Below are 21,892 nucleotides of genomic sequence, written 5' to 3' on the forward strand. Positions count from 1 at the left end.
AGAAAGTACGGGAGTGTGGCTGTAGAAGAGAAAGTGTAGGGGAGATGGATACAAACCACTGTAAAAGAAGTTACGAGATGGAATACAGTTTGATTTATGACTGTATAATGGTCTTGTATGGCTTGAGATATCTTTTGTTTTTTATAGTAAAATAAATGATAAGTTTCTTGTGGTTATATATCAATTATTCTCCACTGTAGAGGCTGAAAGTTTGTACCTAGTAAGACAATCGATTTTGGTGTGGGGTGATATGTGGGGGGGGGGGTTCCCCTGCAGCAAGAACATAAAATAACAGTTTGCAATGATGCATGGTCATGAAAGGTATTTTATTACCTGAACTGCTTTGGTTGGTTGTGAAATGTGTTGTGAAATGCCACAGTATTCATGCATGGTATGCAATTCAATCTTAAGGTTTATCAAAAAAGGCACGTGGGTTTTAAAAAGGTGAGACACCACATCATAGTCTACTATAGACCATGGAAAAGACACTGCTCTTTATAAAATGTCTAAATTTGTTTGCTGTTAGTGATATTGGCATAGTAAACCTATGTTTCATGGGCAACAGTAGTGAGATACATATAGATAGTGAAAAAGCAAAAGAAAGATCTTTTGATGTGGTTGGGGGAAGCTTATGTTAGACATTATTACAGGGATCTCTGAATCCATTGGGGGAAATCTGAAAGCATTTATTCTACTTTAAAGATTTAGCTGCTGGTGCTTAGGAGGCAGGATTTGAAAAGTACGAAAAGGACAAATTATGTTGCCCTAATTTATTAATCTGTTAACTGAATATTAAACAACTCCTTATTTTCAATTTTATTTAAACTAAGACTAAACAGCACAAAATTAAGCTAAATATATTTAAATATTTTAATCATCATAAGATTTCCAAACTATTTTTATCTTTCCTTAACTGTATGGAATAACTGGCATTATAACAATTCATTTGCAACAAAAATGGCTCCTTAACTATAGGCAGTGTCACAGAATGCCATTTCTACTGCAAATATTCTCTCAGTAAAGATGTGGTCTCTGTTTTGACTCAAAACCCAAACACATAGTTTTTATTTTGTAAAATTGAGGTACGGTAGAAAGACCACGTCAAAACATCGAATGCAGCTCTAACACAAGGATATGTGACTTTGCATAGCTCTTAATGGTTCAATCCAAGTATTGAATCTCTGTTTATCCATTTGCAATATTAGGTTAAAATTAGCTACCTCAGGGGCACCTGGGTGGCTCAGTCGGTTAAGCGTCCGACTTCGGCTCAGGTCATGATCTCACGGTTAATGGGTTCGAGCCCCGTACGGGTTCTGTGTTGGCAGCTCAGAGCCTGGAGCATGTTTTGGAATCTGTGTCTCCCTCTCTCTCTGCCACTTCCCCGCTCATGTTCTGTCTTTCTCTGTCTCAAAAATAAATAAAATATAAAAAAAATTCTTTCAAATTAGCTACCTCATCAGATTGCTGTGAGAAGTATGTAAGAAAAACCCAGTCGTCCACAAGGTAGCTCTCCTCATATTCTTTCTTTGGTCTGTAGAAGGGAGACATGGACTTCTTCTGTAGTAGAGCTTCCCTTACATTTGCAGGGTCGTAGCCAATGTGGTCTGGTTGGTCCTGTTAACCCAAGGGGAGGTAGACATTTCCAGAAAGGCACTCCAAAGCAGCAGGCCACTGGGGGCCCGGGGCCTGTGTCAGGACTCACTTGCCCAGGTCTAAGGAGGTTCTAATCCAGTACTGGAGAGAACTTTATCCCTGCCCCTACACCTTATTCCCCTTATAGCCAAAGGATGTGAAATTATATATTCAATAATGAGTTTAATGAGAAGAATTATCCCTGTGGCTCCGTCTCAGGATCTAACAAGAAGACCTTTGGAAGAGGTCTATAGTTGCCTCTGTGTGCTTCATTTGATCTCAAAGATAAACTTTAGTTCAGGAAAAGAAAACTCATAAAGCCATCTTTTCTAATCTAGTTTTACTTTGATATCTTATTCTTGTATGCATATGTCTTTTCAAAAATTTACTTAGAATTTAAAGAGTAGATATTATTATTTAGTGTGTGCAGAAGCCCCAATACTTACAAACAAATAGGACCTGCAAACTGCAACAGGAGACTCAAATTTATGACTACAATAATGTATTCATATAAAGTACCATTGTTTGTAATATACAAGGGTTCAATTGTATACACAAAGATTAGGCAGGCTGCATAAAAGTCTGGGTCAGGCTAAGTATAAAAGCATAGGCAGTGTGGTGCCAATGAAATATCGGTGAGTGCATGACCTGTGCAGAACATTCACATTCAGTAATTTGAAACTCTATAGCTAAAGAAAATATTTGGAAAATTGGTTTAGCCTAGGGCTGCTGGTATAGTACCTGCCTGTTAGAATGCATTTGCTTTGAGGTGAGAGATTTATTGTGGTTATTCCTTTTAATATCCCCACTACCCATCACTGGACGTGGTATTCTCTACCCCACGAATAATTCTTGATTGATTGAATGAATGGATGAAGAGCACAATTCTCTCAAATCTATTATTTATTGTCTTTAGCTCAAATTGCCCCTGTCAAATGTCCATCTACATTTAACATTAATAGGGCTCATTTAGGTATGCCATATTGCTAGTTGAAAATAATTTAGACACTTATATTTGCACACACACACACACATGTGCATACACACACATGCACACACTCAAATTATTTAATACAAAATCAAGAAATGTAAAGATTCTATATGGTTGGATATCTTAAGTGCATAAGGTGTTGAAATATTTTTTTAATAAATTTAGTTTTAGACTATAGGTGAATTGAAATCAAATGACTTTTCTAAAAATGCATGTCCCAATTACATGAAAATATATTATTGAATAAAGATTCTAAACGTCTATTACTTAAATATTTTATATTGAAACACACAAACTTCAACATGGTAGGTCAAATGTTTTCTTCTTCTATTTTTGTCAATAATTTCTAATAGCTCTATCATTTCCAGGAATATTTGATTTTATGTTGGCAAATATGAACTATAAGGACAGTTCATCATTTTCAACTTTTCAATGGTTGTTTGCCATAAGTAGTAATACCCTTTATCATAAAGTGTTCAGATTTCTCAATTTTTTATCTACATACATGTATACTGCCTAAAACCCAAATGCAAACAGAAATATGTCACACTTTTGTAGATAGCATAAAAACCTGTGATAAAAACTATAGAAATTATCGACATATAAATGAACTAAAAGGAAATATTTTGGATTGAGTTTGAAATATAGCTAACTCTGAGTTATTATAAACACAGTAGCAATAATATCCCTTGGACTGGTTTGGAAAACATATTGAAGATTGAGGGTTTAGAGGTAATCTTTCAAGTTACCAAACAGCTTTTTTATTCTCTGATTGACATCTCATGGACCAGGCTTCCATATGCTCTAATATTGCTAGGAAAATAAGCTATCATATTTTAGTGTTCAGGGATATTTTATTTGATCATACTCCATGTTCACAGAAATTAATAAAATGTACCACCAAAATGGTATGTTTCCCCTTTGCTGCCCCCAAACATAAATATACATGTGAGCAAACACTACCACCCACCCATGCTGAAGCATACGTATATTTTCCATTTAAGGGCATTCCTTCTTATTTCATTGTGAATTTGAAGCAATTAAATGTGACTTCCGTCATCTCCTAATGCCACATCTCCCAACCATTCAATGTCAGAACTGCATATTCTTTCTATTACAAGGATTAATTCTACATGACCCTATTTCATTGTAATCTTTCTATGGCAGTAAATCCACCTTGCCTCACCTACTGAAGAATATTGTCTCCAGCAATTTTTCCTCCTTCTCTCTACTATAACAAAATTTCCTTTTTACTGAAGCAATAATTTCTTCCATTAAAAAAAGAAAGAAAAAATCCTTTATTTTTATCACACATATCTTTTAAAAAATTTTTTTAGTTTTTTAATTTTTAATTTTAGAGAAAGAGAGAGAGAGAGGAGAGTTGGGAAGAGGGGCAGAGGGAGAGAGAGAGAGAGAGAGGGAGGGAGAGAGTGAGACAGAGAGAGAATATTAAGAAAGCTCCACACTCAGCATGGAGCCTGACACAGGGCTCATTTCCACAACCCCAGGATCATGACCTGCGCCCAAATCAAGACTTGGATGCTCAAGCAACTGAGCCTCCCCGGTGCCCCCATTGATCACACATATTTTTATAAACTACCATTTGATTTTGATCCTCAAAAGAGTTGTCTACATATGCTATCTTCAAGTCCTCTTTGTCCATACTGTCTTTAATCCATTCTCCTCCAGCTTTCACTCCTGGTACTCCATCCAAATTGCTTTTATTACAAAAGTCAATGTTTCCCACATTGCTGAATCCAATGATCAGATTCTGGAGCTCTTCTTATTTGAGCTACCAGCAACATTTGGTGCAGTTGTTCATTCCATCTTCCTTGATCCCTTTCTTCACCTGTTTTCCAGGATAACACACTTAATTTGTTTCCTACCTGTATTATTTATCAGTCTTTCTAACATCCCTTTACTGGGTATATTTCTATTACAATCACCTTGGTCTCAGTCATGACCATCTCTTTCCTAAACTAGTACAATCAGTCCCCAGTTGCCATGTCTGTTTCTATCTTTGCCTCTCCCTACCTCTGATTCTTTAGTCAACACAACTGCCAGAAGGATTCTTTAAAAATCTTAATCCAATCATATGCCTCTACTAATCAAAATCCTGCAATGGTATCCATACATTTAAGAGTAAAAGGTTAAGTCCATAAATGGCCTACAAAATGCTACATGACCCAGTCTTCCATCATTTTCCAGGGCTTATTTCCAGTATTCTTCCCCAAATTACTTTGCTGCACTGAATGTCTTGTTGTTCTTTGAACACATAAGTCTCCCCTGCCCTAGGGTCTTGTGTTGCTGTAAATGCCACAAAATTTTGTCAGACACTTATATGGCTAAATCTATCATCTTTAACATCTGCTTAAACACTGCTTTAAAAAAATCCAATGATTATCTCAACCCTAGAATACCCAGTTTCCCTTAGCATTAGATGCTTCTTTTTCCCCCCTATAAAAATCACCTTGTGGCATATATATGCTGTTGGTTCTCTATTGTCCCTTATTAAACTATTAAACTATAAGTCTACAAACGTAGGGCTTTTTATTTATTAGTTCACTGAGAAATCCCAAGTACTTGGAACATAGTAGTTCCTCAAACAATACCTAGTGAATAAACTAACAAAAGTTCCCATAGCATGACTGCATTGTCATATTTTTTATGAATTTAATTCCACCAAGTAGCACTTCTTGAATTACTATCCATGTTTATTTTTATAATCTGCCTTATGCTTATTGTTTGTGTATTGTTACAATGATGTTTTTCCTATACTGTGTGAAACTATGCTTAATAGGAAACCCCAGAGTGGACTGCCTTTTACCAGATAGCTGCATTATATACTAAATGACACATTCTGTGATGTATTTATACCTCATTTTTAAGGCTATTGGTATTATTTCTCATGGAATTTTGGCCACCACATTTATGTGCTTTGACTCGTGCCTTATTGATATTGAATCTGATGTTGAATATAGGTTTTCTACATCTGTGCTCAATTTAGACCTTAATTTTCTACAGATTTTTCATGTTTTTCTATGGTCCTATGCATAGTGGTTAAGTGTACACTCCAGAATTAGAGCACTAACTTACATCCTAGCTCTCCTTTACTAGCTGTATATCCTTGGGCAAGTTACTCAATATCTCTATGCCTCAGTTTCTGGAAATTAAAGATAATAACTGTATATCTCACAGGATTTTGTGAGGATCACATAAGTTAATATATCTAAAACACTTAATATGAATGCCTAGGTGGCTCAGTTAGTTAAGCATCAGACTTCAGCTCAGGTCATGATCTCATGGTTGACAGTTTGAGTCCCATGCCAGCTCTGAGCAGTCTGGAGCCTGCTTCATATTCTGTCTCCCTCTCTCTCTTCCTCTCTTCCTCTCTTGCTCTCTCTCTCTCTCTCTCTCTCTCTCTCAAAAACAAATAAACATTCAAAAAGAAACACCTTTAAAAACTTAAGAGTGTCTAATGTCTAGTAAGTGCTAACTTACTGTGTCACATTTCTACTAGTATCCAATTCTTGCTTCTTTTTAAGTTCTTCTCATTAAATTTCATCCCGCCCCCCCACCCCAAGAACACCAGCTCAAGGCAAACTTATAAAGGTAAATCTTCAGACTTATAATGGTAGAAGTTGTTTTCTATTTGATACTGTAAAGAAATGTAACTTACACTTTTGTTATCCTGTTGGTCACTATCTTTCAAACCTATGCACTCTGTATTTACCAAAAGTGGTTTTCTTTCATGCCTATCTATTTTTCATCAAAATAATAATTTTTTTCAGATACTGTAGTTACAGACAGAGAATTTTAAACCTGGCTGTTCAGTGGAGCCTTCTTTTGGAGTTTCAAAACAGACATAAATCTCTTAATGCTGAGAAATGTAGTCACCTTAACACACCCTGTGGAGAATCACCAAGCTTCCTAGGTAGTTGTGACTGAAGGCATAATTGTTGAATTATGTCACACCTAATATCATAAGGTTACATCCATTATATATAAGGCCACACTGCTATATTGGTTTGGGGATTCCTGCAGTCCTTTCTTATGCATCAGATGATTGTCCTATGATCTGCCTTATCCAATGGTATCATTCCTCAGAAAATTGACAATTTCCTTATTAATGTCACAGCTATGTTCTCTATAAGTAAGAAAAATGTCTATGAGCCTTTCTGAAATTAGAGTTAATATTTGATACTGTTTTTTACTAAATTTTATGGGTATCATAAAGGACATCTTCGCAATTCTAAGCAACGCTACGCTGGAGCCAGCTCACAAACTTCCAAATCTCTTATCTGTAAAGCCTAAATATATTCCTCTGAAGAAAATCTCTTCTCCAACTTTGTTGAATGTGTTCTCTATCTGTCACCATTCTTGATTGCACACAGACACCGGTTCAAACAGATTTAAGTGCAAGAGCAGTTTATATACTCAGAGTGATACGGGAAAAACTGGAGAACCAGGCTTGGAAAACAGAGAGAAACAAAGGAGGGTTTAAAATCACAGCTAAAGGAAAAACTAAGCTTCAAAACCATTGGGTGAGGACATCATTTCCACTGCAACCAAGCACCTGTGTCTCTGTGGCCACAGCAGACAGAACCAGCACTTGACAATGGAGACTCGTAGTCTCAACTACAATTGCGAGCTCTGGAAATGAGACATTGCCTTTGCTGATGGCCCAGAGTTGATTCACCATCCTCTATGTTGCTTTTTATTAAAGTATTTCAATTCAAAGCCTCAAAAACTGGGTTTGACTTGCTAAGCAAGAAAGGCCTAAAAAACAAGTATCTGGTCTTTATTGCTTCTATAGTTGAAGGCAAACTCTATCAAGTTCAAATTGTGAAATGGTTAACTTCCCAAACATATGAAGGAGTACAGAATAGGTTACCAAAAATAACCAAGTTTGGTTCCATTTCTGCTAACTATTTTGCCAATGAAATTAATATTTTAACATGAAATCAAGAGATATCTGCATCTTCATGTTCATTTCAGCATCAATCACAATAGCCAGGATAAGGAAACAAGTGTCTGTTGATGAATGATTGTTTAAAGAAAATGTGTATACGGTGGAATACTATTCAGCTGTAAAAAAGAGGGAAGATTGTGGCAACTTAGATTTACTTTGAGGACATTATCCTAAGTGAAATAGAAGGAAAAGAGTACTGTATGATCTCACTTATATATGAAATGTAAAGAAGTTAATCTCATAGAAACAGAGTAGATTGATGGTTTGCCAAGGTCTGGAAGGTGAAAGAAATGGGGAGATGTTGGTTAAGAGGTACAAACTTCCAGTTATAAGATAAACAAGTTCTGGAGATTCAATGTACAACATGGTAACTATAATTAGCAACAGTGTAGTATATACCTGAAAGTTGTTAAGAGAGTGAATCTTAAATAAACTCATCACACACACACACACACACACACACACACACAAATGGTAATGATATATGATGATGAATGTGTTGACTAATATTACGATAATCATTTTGCAATATATATAAGCATAGAATTGACACATTGTACATGAGATATGTAGTCTTTATTACTAACCTAACATCAGTTTCTAGTTGCACGGTACCCTTTTGGGAGGATGAATCTACACTTTTCCCCTGCCGCCATGTTCCATAAGACATTAATACCACACTCATCTCCAATTTTGGGTAAGAATGATATAAAAGAGACCCCACCTCTATTTCTTGGGAATAATACAGGAGGGACAAATACACACAAAATACACACACACACACACACACACACACACACACACACACATATTAGATTTAAATCTGGCTTAAATTCTAGGAAAGTTTCTCATTTGTTTCAGATAGTGAACCATTGTAAACCACTATTGATAGACATGAGAAAGATGAATGTAGTACTGATATCACAATTGATAGCTATCCTACAATGCAAAATTTAAAAAGTCCTAGAATGAAATTGAAAAAGTAAAGGGGAAAATAAAATCACTGGAAAAATCTGGGCTTATGAAAATATTATTAAACTACTGGATGAAACCAAGGCAGAAAATTTTGGACTAGATTGTTTATGATCAAATATATTATCATGTGGCATAATTTACTTTATTTGGATTCTCCATTGTTTGCAGCTCAAAAAACCTTAAAAATTAGAGCAAATTAAAATATACATATACACAAGAGAAGATCATACCATACATATATTTTCAATATTTAAATATTTTAAGTTACTCTTCCAAATTAAAAAATAAATATTTTAGTTAATACATTGATTTGCATAATTCCAGGGACACCTGGGTGGCTCAGTCAGGTAAGTGTCCGGCTTCAGCTCAGGTCATGATCTCATGTCTCCTGAGTTTGAGCCCCATGTCGGGCTCTTTGCTGAGAGCCTGAAGCCTGCTTCAGATTCTGTTTCCCTCTCTCTCTGTCCATACCCCACTCTCATTCTGTCTCTCTCTCAAAAATAAGAGAAACATTAAATTTTTAAATGCATAGTTCCAGTTTTAATGAATTTTTAGCAATGTATACTATCTATATATGTCATTTGATTTTATTTCAGAATGTCCTTATGAATGGATGCCTAGAATATTTAGGGTTTTGCTTTATTTTGTTTCGTTACTATATTAGATGTTGTAGTGGTACAATCTTGGCATGCCCTTGTGAAATCATTTGATTAACTTTGTAGGATCATTGCTAGAAGTTTGGCATGTAGGTCAACCAATATACATATTTGAAATGTTCTAATTTATAGCAACACTGCCCTCCAGAAGTTTATAATGACTTATATCCATCTGTGCATGAAAATACTTATTTCTCCACAGGCTCATTCAGGCTTGGTATTGAAAATTTTGTTAAGAATTCCAAAGTAAGAGGAGAAACACACTCTATCATTTTTTTCAATTTTTATTTTTCTCATTGCCTGTAAGCCAATGTCAATTTTTACATTTGTTTACCATCATTACTTCTTTTACAAAATGTTCATTTACCCCCTTACTCCTAGAGGTGTTCATCTTTTTTCTTGTTCTGTAAGTGCTCAATGCATGTTAGTTATATTAACACTATATTTCATGACTTGAAAATATTCTCCTTTTTGTGTGTAAATGTGTTTATTGCTTCTTTACATACATATAATCTTTATATAGCTAACTCTATTTATCTCCCCTTTATGGTTTTTAGTTACTGTCATTTTTAGGTTATTAAAATACAGTGTATCACTTTCCTCCACTAAATTGTGATTCTCAACTGTTTTCAGTCCATTGGGCATTTAAATAAGTGTGAGAATTCTCTATCATCCCAATGAAAATCAAGTGAACACTATAAAGGGAAATGTTAATTACCAGAATTAAACTTGATAGATACTTCCCCACGTGATGTGTTTTCTACGGTTTTAAAAGAGTTATGAATGGACTGGTGTGTCATGTTTATAAATTCATGAATAATTTGTGCCATAATTAAGAAAACAGTATTCATCTTCATTTTTGATTTGTAACCTTTCAGTATCTTAATGTTTTAAACATATTTTAAAATACATAAATTTTAATGTTGGGAAAATGTGGAATAAGTTTACGATTGTGGAAAGACAAGAATATTGACGTGTATTTCATGTAAAACATGCTTAAAGTAAATAATTTGCAAACTATAATTCAACGTCACATAATTTTCATTCTTGTTTAAAGAGCCTATATTCATATTGTTATATTTCAATATTGTCTTAACATAATTCTTACTAGTACATATATTTCTGTATCTTTAAAAACAAACATTTGCCAGAAGTTTATATAATTAATATCACAATCTTAATAGGTTATATGACATATTAATGTAAAAAACTAATCTGTGAGTTTTCAAGCATCACTTGTAGTTACATAATAATTTCTTGCAATAAAAGAAAAGATGAAAGTCGGGGCGCCTGGGTGGCTTAGTCGGTTAAGCGTCCGACTTTCGCTTAGGTCATGATCTCGCGGTTCGTGGGTTCGAGCCCCGCGTCGGGCTCTGTGCTGACTGCCGGCTCAGAGCCTGGAGCCTGTTTCAGTCTGTGACTCCCTCTCTCTCTGACCCTCCCCTGCTCACGCTGTCTCTCTCTCTCTCCTAGAAATAAATAAAAAAACATTAAAAAAGAAAAGAAAAGATGAAAGAGGAAATTATTCAAGATTTTAAAAATTTATTTTAAGCAAATAAAATAGAAAATTTAAGGTTAAGATGGAAATAATATGACATCAATCTAATAAATTTATTCTAAGAAATAAGAATTATTTTAAATTATTAATTAGGTGGTACCACTGGCATTATTGCCTCACTATGAATGAGGTATCTTAAAAATAAGCTGGGTGTTGATGCCAAACTTTATTCTCTACTACTGTCTCCAACTCCAAAGGCCAAGCAACTATCTATGTATTCCCCATACCAGTACTATTTTTTATGTGTCAAGTACTGTCTTTATTTTCTTGAGATCAAAATGTAGCATTCAGCTATGACATTTAAACAGCTTGAAAGTCTTATCCGCACAAAATAAGAGCTAAGCAAACTGAGAAATCAATGTTTTTCTTAGATTTATCAGAAAATTGAGGTTGCAAAACAAGCCACTACCTGAAAATCTGAAGATATGGGCAATGTAAGAGAAACACAGCTAGCCTGGAGCAGAAGCTACCAGAATCATAAACTGGTTGGAATATTTAAATGATAATTTTGATGAATGGTTGGAGGCCAAGTTTGGACTATTTGAAAGTAAGAAACTCCTGGTGGGATTCAGTCTTAGTTGGGGCTAACACATTTTTTGGGGGGAGAGGTTAATGCCAGGAACCTATAAGTTCTTTATATTGAAGAACTTAGAAAAGTTACCTCCTATCTTTGAAAAGCAACCATTGTGAAACATACCTAGCATGTACTCCGTAAAAAATACTAACTGCCAGTGAAAAACTTTACCAGAGCCTTATCTCAAATAGGCAGAAGTGCAATTAGCTAATACGAGCACTCACTAGCCTTCCAATCTTAAATTAAGTGGGAAGAAAAAACAAAACAAAACAAAAAAGGAAAATAAAGGGTAAGAAACACTTGTTAAGGTCACAACCAGCAAGCACAGACCAAAAAAGACTAAGAATTAATAATTTAAAAAAAAGGATACTGATCTTCCCCAATTCCAATACAGTAACTCCAGAATTGTCACTGGAAATAATGCAAGGCTCAGATGATATTTAGCAAGAAGTTCTTAGGGAAAAACAAAGACAATGAAGGAGATAAAAATAAAGATCTCCAGAGAACTTGAAGCCCCTGATACCTACCATAACAGCAAACACTAAATATAGCCCAACTCCTGGCCAGATTAATATAAACCTCACACTAAAAGCATAGTTGTCCTAGTTCCTATTACCTGATATATCATATCCAGCTTTCAACAAAAGTCATGATAAAAGTCAGGAAATAGCACACTTTGAAGACACAAAGCAAACATCAGAACCAGAAACAGATATGGCACAAATTTTGCAGTGATCAGAGTTTTTTAAAAAACTATGATTGATATATTTATGACTTTAATGTAAAAGGTAGACAATTTGGAAGAACACATGTGTAATGTAAAGAGAAAGATGGACACTCTAAGAAGGAATCAAAACGAAATGATAAAAGTCAAAAACGCTATGACAGAAATGAAGAATTCCCTGATTAGCTTGTCAGTAAACTAAACACAGCTGAGGAAACATAAAATCAATGAGCAAATGCCAACAGAAACTTACCCAAACTTAAATTCAGAGAAAAATAACTTGAAAAACTAAATGCTGTGGGGAAAATGCAAAAGATGTAACTCATATGTACTGGAATTATCAAAAAGAGAAGAGAGAATAGAGAAGATAAAGATTTGAAGTAGCAATGGTTAAGAAGTTTCCAAAATTAATGACTGATACCAAACTATAGATACAGGAAGCTCATTTGCAGCACACATGTGTAAGTACCAAAAATCTACATTTAGACATATCATATTCAAACTTCAGAAAACCAAAGACAAACATATAATCTTCAAAGAAAACAGAAAAACAAAACACCTTGTCTGTATAGGTGCAAGGATGACAATTAAATAGAAATTCTCTTTAGAAACCATGCATTCAAGAAAAGAGTTCAGTGAAATAGTTAAAGTGTGAAAAAATTAAACATCAATCTACAATTCTATATCCAGCAAAATTATCTTTTAAAAACAAAGGAAAGATAAAGACTTTTTAGACAAACAAACACTGTGAAAATTCAACCTCAGTATCTTTGTCCTGTGAAAAATGGTAAAGGAAGTTCTTCAGGAAGAAGAAAATGCTATAGGTCAGAAAACCAAATCAGTATTTTACAAAGGAAAAGCAATTTAAATTGGAGTAAATGAAGGCAAAGAATTGTACTGTATTTTATTATTCTTTTTTATTGAAGTATAACTTCAGTTATATTTGTTTCATATGTTCACAATTCTATACATTATTCAGTTCTCACTATCAGTCACCATCAGTCACCAATGTTATTACAATATTATTGACTATATTCCCTATGCTGTACTTTCTATCTTCACGATTTTTAAATTTAATTTTAAACTGAAAGTTTGTACCTCTTAATCCAATTGATGTGACACATAAGCATTCAAATAAATAGCATTAGCAAGGAATTGTGTGATTTAACATATGGATAATGGTGAAATGAATGTCAACAATTTTATAAAGGAAAGGAAAGAGAAATTGTGAATACTTGCTTACATTATACCTGCACTACCCATGAAATTGTATAGTACTATTTGGAAGTAGATTTAGAGTAGTTGTATACGTTATTGCAAACTCTAGAGCCTCCAATGAAACTATTAAGATAAAGAATCATGGCAGTGCCTGGGTGGCTCAGTTGCTTAAGCATTCAACTCTTGGTTTCTGCTCAGGTCATGATCTCCCAATTCATGGGATGGAGCCCCACAGTTGTGGGGGTTCTCTCTCTACCTCTCTCTGCCCTCCTCTGCTCATATGCTCTCTCTCTCCCTCAAAAATAAATAAATAAATTTTTAAAAAGAAGCATAACTGATAGATTGAAAAGAGAAAAATGGAGGGGCGCGTTGGTGGCTCAGTCAGTTAAGCTTCCAACTTTGGCTCAGGTCATGATCTCATGGTCTGTGAGTTTGAGCCCTGAGTCGGGCTCTGTGCTGAGAGCTCAGAGCCTGGAGCTGCTTTGGATTCTCTGTTTCTCCTTCTCTCTCCATCCCTCCTCTGCTCACACTCTTTCTCTCTCTCTCTCAAAAATAAATAAACATTAAACATTTTTAATAAAAATTTAAGAAAAGAGAAAAATGGAATCATATTCAATGAACAACATAGAAAATGGAAAGAGAGGGAATAAAGAGAATTAAAAGAACAAGTGTGATGAATAGAAAACAGTTACAGATATGGTAGATGAAAAGATATGAATGAAACAAGGACACATTCTTAAGTCAAAAAAAAAAAAAAAAACAGCCTGAAAAGTGTATTTACTGCATGATTTCAATATAACCTTCTGGAAAAGGCTAAAATATGAACAGTAAAACATTAGTATTTGACCAGGGTTCAAGGTGGATGATTGAATAGGAGAAGCATGGGTAATTGTTATCGTAGTGAAACTATCCTGTATGATACTATAATGGTGCATACATGCATTTTTCAAAACTCATAGAAATTTAGAGCACAAGGGATGAACTTCAATATGTGCAAATTTAAAATATTCTTTAGGAGGTTTAGAGGTTTTCAGAAGGATTGGCAGCTATATGTGTATCACAAATGTCTGAAGCAATTTCAGTGAAAGAGAAGGGAGATAAAGGTGCTGATCTTAGTAACTTTGGAAATAAGTGGAGTGTATAAGACTCAATGCAATAGGAATTGCACATAAACACTGTCCTTTAACTGAAATTTTTTTTCTCTAAGGGATTAGAGATTGAGATTGTGTAATTGCAATACATGTACACTGGAACCAAACAATTTAGTGAATGTATGGTTTAAGTTGGCAGTCATAAAGATGTATTTTTCATTTCATTAAAAAAAAAAAAACTGTCTAATACCTTCCCCCTCATGCAAACAGCTCCAATTGTGAAAGTCTTCAAATTTTACACATTTTTCATAGGGGCTTATTCTTTGCTTCCTCATCATCAGTTACAACTTTGGCAAACAGGATTTTGGGCCAAGTCTAACTATGCTGGAGAAATCCAATATGGGTCATCTTGGGCTGATTTAGTGTGCTGCAAAATGGCTTCCCCGGGATGGCTGTTATCAGTTTAGTCCAAAGCAATGTTCTTCACAAGTAATGATGACAAAGTGCCCGCATGGGTTCCAACCCAGTCACAGGAGGTTCGGGTTTATCAGATTGGAGGGGATCCAGTCTGTCCTTTTCCATCTGTTTCCCTGCGTTCCATTGGCAAGGCTCAGGAAACATCAGCAAGACACGAGGGGATGATGTAGTCTTGGGTTTGTCTCAGCTTGTTTCACCTTCCACTGGGTCTTAACAACACATAATTTTTCTCCCCTTTGACTCTTGTTGGGGTTATAATGGTTTTGGCCAATACATTTCCATTTCCTACCACGATCTGGCTCAGCTTTGATGCCACAGGCAGCAGACGACGCTCACATCTGTGATGTCTATTTCATACACCCTTTGGAAAGTCCTGCAATCAAAGAAAATATGTTTGCTGCTGTTATATGTATGTGATGAATTACAGATTCTACTCCTGCACCTAATATTACACTATATGTTAGCTAACTGGAATTTAAAAAAAAAACTTGAAGCTACAAAAAAAAAATGTTTGCAGTGAAGAAATCTGATTAAAAAAAAAATCACCCAGCCAATGGTTAATGTCAACATTGACAGTGATAAGTCATGTTGATATTAGAGTCCTTGATCAAATGAAAAAAATGGTACTTTACCTCTGTGGTCTTCCTCCTCAAATCTATAACCCCAATATAATCATGAAAAAAACAATGAAACAAATTTAAGCAAAGGTGCAGCCTACTTAAAATACTTGACTAGTATTCCTCAAAACTCTTGAGTTCATCAAAAGCAAAGAAATTCTGAGAAACTATCATCATTAACAGAAACCTAGGACACATGAAAATTAAGTGTAGTAAGGTATCCTAGATGGAATTCTGGAACAGAAAGAGACAGCAAGTAAAAATTAAGGAATCTGGATAAACTATAGCTTTAGTTAATAATAAAGCATCAATATAATAAGTTCAATAATTATAAAAACTGTACCATGATATTTTAAGATGTTAATAACAAAGGAAACTCAGTCAGGATATACATGGGAATGTTGTACTATTATCTCAATTTTTCTGTCTAAAGTCTAACAATGTTCCAAAAAATAAACATTATTTTTTCAAAAATGCAAAGGTCAACTGTCTCTTATTAAGAGGCTCAAATTCAATGAAGTTATTTTTATTTGCACTCATAGTCATGTCTGATACAGGCTCAATTCTCTGTTTTAGCAACTTGCTTCTCATACTCTCTTTTGTCTAATTTTGTCTAATTTGTCTATTGCAAAAGAACAAAGAATCACTTTCCATATTTTGCAACATAAAATCACACTACTATATTTTCTTTCTAGTAATACAGTAGTTATTTTATTATTTTCCTTTATCCTTCAATGTTATTTTTTCTCTATCAAAAATAAATAAATGTAAAAAATGTTTTAAAGATTGCTCCATAATATATGAGTTATGAAAATAAAGAATACATGTAGAATACACATTAAAAGTAAAACAGACTTTTTTACTTTGAATGTCTATTGCCTTTTTTCTTCCAAATATACCCAATTTGTACTAATATACAGTTTTCAACAATCAAAAAGTTCCATGGTAGAAAGTTCTAGGCATTTAAGAAAATGATGTAAGGGGCACCTGGGTGGCTCAGTCCATTAAGCAGCAGACTTGGGCTCAGGTCATGATCTCGCAGTTCATGAGTTCGAGCCCTGTGTCGAGCTCTGGGCTGACAGCTCAGAGCCTGAATCCTACTTCGGATTCTGTGTCTCCATCTCTCTCTGCCCTCCCCAGCTCACTCTCTGTCTCTCAAAAATAAATAAACGTTAAAAAAAATTTTTAACCTTTTTTTTTTTTAATGTTTTATTTAATTCTAGAGGAGAGAGGAGACAGCGTGAGCAGGGGAGGGCCAGAGAGAGAGGGAGTCACAGACTAAAACAGGCTCCAGGCTCTGAGCTGGCAGTCAGCACAGAGCCCGACGCGGGGCTCGAACTCACGAACCGCGAGATCATGACCTAAACCAAAGTCGGACGCTTAACTGACTAAGCCACCCAGGCGCCCCACGTTAAAAAAAATTTTTAAAGAAAATAATACAAACTTAGATGTTTTTAATCAATTAATTTATTCATTATTTTGCTCCTTTACTAATAAGTTATCCCCTTATTATCAAAATACATATTTGAGGCATGACTATAACTGGACCCTGTATCCAACAAGAATAAGACATAATCCTCATCCTTATGCTTAGAGACTCAGAAGATTCTTCATGTAATTGAAGTTCATTATTTGAAAACAGCAGAAACCGACTCCAGTTATGGTTGAGAAACAGGCAGGAAGAAAAAGTGGCCAGGCACCCTGATCTACAAATAATTCATGCGAACATACGTGTCAGTCTGGGATGCCATCATCATTGCTGCTGAAGCCTGAGAACCACATCTGCATTACCCCACTGGGTCTGCATGCTGCTCCCACCATTGCTGGTCCCTCCAGCACAGCTGCTAGCAGGCATTGGGTGCTCCTGGTGATGAAATGAACATTAAAGAAACTTGGATTTTTTTTGCATCACTATTTCCAAGTTAAATTCAGAGAGGTAGGATTATCCTTGATTTAAGAGTCTCTTTCTCTCACTCCACATCTAATCTTCAGGAAATCCTGTTGTCTTTTATTTCTGAACATATGCAGAATCCAGCCACATTTTACTACCCTCACTGTATCTCAGTCTCAGTATGCTGTGATCTGGTCGGATTACAGTAAATCTCTTCAATGGTCTTCTTATTCTTACATTTGATATACTGCTGTCTGTCCTCAATAGTATATCTGGAACAATTCTTATAAATCATAAACCAAATCGCGTCACTCTTCTGCTCAAACCTCTTCAATGTCTTGCTAGTTCATTCAGAGGAAACCCAAAGCTCAGGGACGCGCTGAGTACATGGGCCTAAGTAATCTGGCGTCTTGCTAATTCTTCACCCTTCTTCAGTCCTACTGGCTTCCTTGCTGTTCCTCTCACTTACTAGTATCTCAGCAAAAAGGCTCTTCCTCACATACCCACACTGCTAACTCCATCTTCTTCTTTAAGTCTCTCCAGACCACCCCATTTGGAAAAGCTAATATGCCTTCTCCCCATGACATTCCCAATCCATTCACGCTACTCTATTTTATCTCAAGCAACATATCAAATAAGAATTTATTATTTTATATGTATTTTTCTATGATTTGCCTGTCCTCCTTTCTGCCAAAAAACAAGCAAACAAATGAATAAAATAACCTATGCGGAGGGAGGGAAGAATGAATAGGTAGGTCACAGAAGATTTTTAGAGCAGTAAAACTATTTCGTATGATACTATAACAGTGGATACATGTACATGATACATTTGTCAAGACCCATAGAAAGTGCAGCACCAAGAATGAACCCTAATGTAAACTCTGGGCTTTGGGTGGTACAAATGTACCGCCTTGCTGTGGGATTGCTAGTGACAGAGGCTTTGTGTGGGACAAAGGGTATATGGGAGCTCTGTGTGTTTTTCTTTTCAATTTTATTGTGAACCTAAGGCTGCTTAAAAAATTGCATTAATAAAATCTCTAAATTAGAGGAATAATTAGCACAAATATAACTGAAAGTAGACTAATATCTAGAATACATCCAGAATTTCTAAATGTAAATTTGAAAAGATAAACTTAACCAGGGGTGTCTGGGTGATTCAGTCCATTAAGTGTTGATTTCTACTCAGGTCATGATCTCAGAATTTTGTGGGTTGGAGCCCTGCATTGGGCTCTGTGAATGACTGTGCTGAGCCTGCTTAGGATTTTCCCTCTCTCCCTCTCTCTTTACCCCTCCCTTGCTCATGGCCTCTCTGTTTCTCTCAAAATAAATAAATAAACTTAAAAAAAAGAGAGATAAACATAATCAAGAACAAGACAAGACATAAAAATAAGTTCTAAGAACTATGAATGAATATAAAAATGTACTATATCTCAAAAAGAAAATGTGAATCAATACCACATTTTCTAAAATGTGTTTCTATGTCACTCACATTGACAGTATTCATAATAATCATAATTAATTGAAAAGCATGCTGAGCAATAGTGCCTAACTTATATTTCTGGTAATGTCTAAACTGATAGAGCTGCTTGACCTAATATTGTCACAATATCTACAATACTGACAGTCTGTGTTTAAAATTCCTTAAAATGTCTTAGTATTTCTCTTTCCCTAGACTTAGTTACTTTTACCCCTCTGAGTCCTGGGAGTCTCATAAATAGTTTTATTTCTATTCTCAGGTTTCCATTCCTTCCGATGAAAAGTGCTTATGTGCCCATGACATTTAGTAATAGATTTTGAAAAACCATATTTCAGAGATTCTAAATGCATCCTTTAATATCATTTTTTTTAAAAAATTACATTTATTTATTTTTGAGAGACAGTGAGATAGAGTGCAAGTGAGGGAGAGGCAGAGAGAGGAGGAGACACAGAATCTGAAACAGGCTCCAGGCTCTGAGTTGTTAGCACAGAGCCTGACGCAGGGTTCAAATCCACAAACCATGAGATCATGACCTGAGCCAAAGTTGGACACTCAACCACCTGAGCCAACCAGGTGCCCCAATATCATTTTTAACATCACATATTTTCAGATGCACCTTTAAAAAACTGATATTACATGCACAGTAGGTCAGGTGGCAGTCGTGAGTTAGTAGCTATCACCTACACTTGTGCAAAGATAATCATTGCTTTTGATAATATCCTCAAATCAATGTATCTACATTGTTGGAATAGCACATTGTGTTTAACTGCCACTCAAAATGTCTTCGAAAAGATTAAGTGAAGATTAAAAGGAAAAAAAACTCTATAAATTATTACCAGGCAACCTGTTAAAAAGCAAATTTGAGTTTCTTTGATCTCACTGCACTACCTTGGCAAAGTCTTTGAACTGTCTTGGGGGAAGTCAGAAGTCAGATATATATAAGTAGTAATATACATATATTATATAGCATTCTAAGGAACTGTCTCATGCCAATTGACTAAAAGTCCCAAGATCTACAATTAACAAGATGAAATCCCAGGAAAGCCTGTGATGTAGTTTCAGTTGGAGTCTGAGTTTAAGGGCAGGAAAAAAAAAAGATGTCTCAGCTTTAAGAAGACATTCAGGGAGAAAGAATGAAGTCTCCCTTACTCTGCCTCTTGCTCTATTCAGTCCTTCAACAGATTGGGATGAGGCACACCCATAGTATTGAGGCACCTGAGTGGCTCAGTCTGTTAAGCCTCTGACTCTTGTTTCCTGTTCAGGTCATGACTCATGGTTCTTGAGTTTGAGCCCTGCATCCAGCTCTGTGCTGACAGTGCTGAGCTTGCTTGGGATTCTCTCTCTCCTCTCTCTGCCCGCCTGCTCATGCTCTCCCCTCTTCTCTTGAAATAAATAAATAAATTTATAATAATACTGAAGATACCAATCTGCTTTGCTCAGGGAACCAATTCAGATGTTAATCTCATCCCCAATTACCCTCACAGTCACACCCAGAAGAATACGTAACTGAATATCTAGGCACCCTATGGCCCACTCAAGTTGTCACATAAAGTGAAACATCACACTTATGATATGCACTGCTTTAAGGCACCACAGAAATAAAACATTACACAAGTAAAAGAAGCCACTAACTTTTGGCACCAAATTAGTACAACAGGGTAGCCAATCAAAGTAAATATAATGCAGCTGGAGGCAGTAGACAGTAGACAATGCCAACTCCTTTATAAGAGAGGGATTAAATTTTAAAGAACCAAGAAGTTAGTAAGATAGATTCATGTGACAGGTCAGACCATTGTTCAATTGTTGACACTCAATTTGTCAGAAAATTTGCATTTTGGACAGAGCTGTTTAACTTCCATGTGATTCAACTGAACAAATGAATAAGAGTTTAATCCATTTAGAACAAACTAGCATCAAAACTTGAAGATGACTGTCAGAACGTGGAAGAGCACCCTAGAGCTATAATGAAACTCTTTCTTGAAAAGAAGTCTTGCTGAACCATCAACAATCTTAGGGACACAGAGAATATATTTCATGGAAAAAACAATATATCGATGACTCTATGTTGAAATCAATTCAAAATTTAGACATTGATTTTAAAGACACATTAGTCATACCCTAACTTCTTTCATTACTCTTTTCATTGTGGATTATAAGAGTGATTAATACATGATGAAATTTTCTAAATAAACCTATATTCTCTAATAAATATAAGACAATAAGCTATATTAAAATCTTATGTCTTAGATTAGTTTTTCTTCTTAATTATAATACTGTTTTTGTAGCTTCTCATAGCAAAACTGAGTTTGTAATGTCAGGCCCATCTTGGAATCCTCAGGGAGGGGCCCGTGGAGCCAAGACCCAAGGGCAGGGAGGAAGCCACTTCAGGCAAGACAACCATCCCTAGGAAGCCAAAATGTCCCTAACAGCTCTTGCTGTGCCACCCTGAAGGGGTCTAGAGCCTTTGGCCAGGAGGTTCCTGAAGCAGAAGATACCAGAGAGGATGAGCTCAGGCCACCATGTACCACCACTTGAAGGAAAGGGCTTCTGACACAAATTGTTGCCAACGTGCCCTCCCTGTGCTGAACATAGTAGGTGTAGAAGCTGCTTATGAAGGTGCAGTGGAGGCCATGTGTGTTCATCAGGGACTGCACCTTCTCTAAGCAACATCAGCCATTGATAATGGGTCCACCAGGCTTGGGGATGCCCAGGTGCACCCCTAGTACCAGCTGCTAACCATGTTTAGGAAGAAGGCTTTGACCTTCAGTTGACCTCTGAAGTCTCCCATGAGCTTGAAGAGCTGTGCGATGTTGATGATGTCCTGCTCCATCAGAACGAGTGCCAGCTTCAGTATTCTTGGTTCTAGTCAGGGCAGACTTCCACGTATGAATTATGTTCTCTCAGTTTCTTGTTTGACAGAATATCTATTTTTCTGCCGTGTGTGTGTTTAACCCCTTAGAACAGCAGAGCCTCCCTTTGTCTCAGCTGTTCCTGCTGCAATTGGCCAGGAGCAGCTGAAAGCCATTCCTGTTGGGTGTG

At 35.9% G+C, this 21,892-nt stretch overlaps 1 pseudogene; it reads right to left on the reverse strand.

The window, feature by feature from the left end:
- The window catches only part of LOC120247663, a 39,315-nt pseudogene extending 17,632 nt beyond the window's left edge, over positions 1–21,683 (reverse strand).
- Between the last annotated feature and the right edge of the window lie 209 nt (positions 21,684–21,892).

The sequence above is a fragment of the Hyaena hyaena genome, unplaced genomic scaffold (genome assembly GCF_003009895.1).
Source record: "Hyaena hyaena isolate Hyena2069 unplaced genomic scaffold, ASM300989v1 scaffold_540, whole genome shotgun sequence".
Classification (NCBI taxonomy): Eukaryota; Metazoa; Chordata; class Mammalia; order Carnivora; family Hyaenidae; genus Hyaena; species Hyaena hyaena.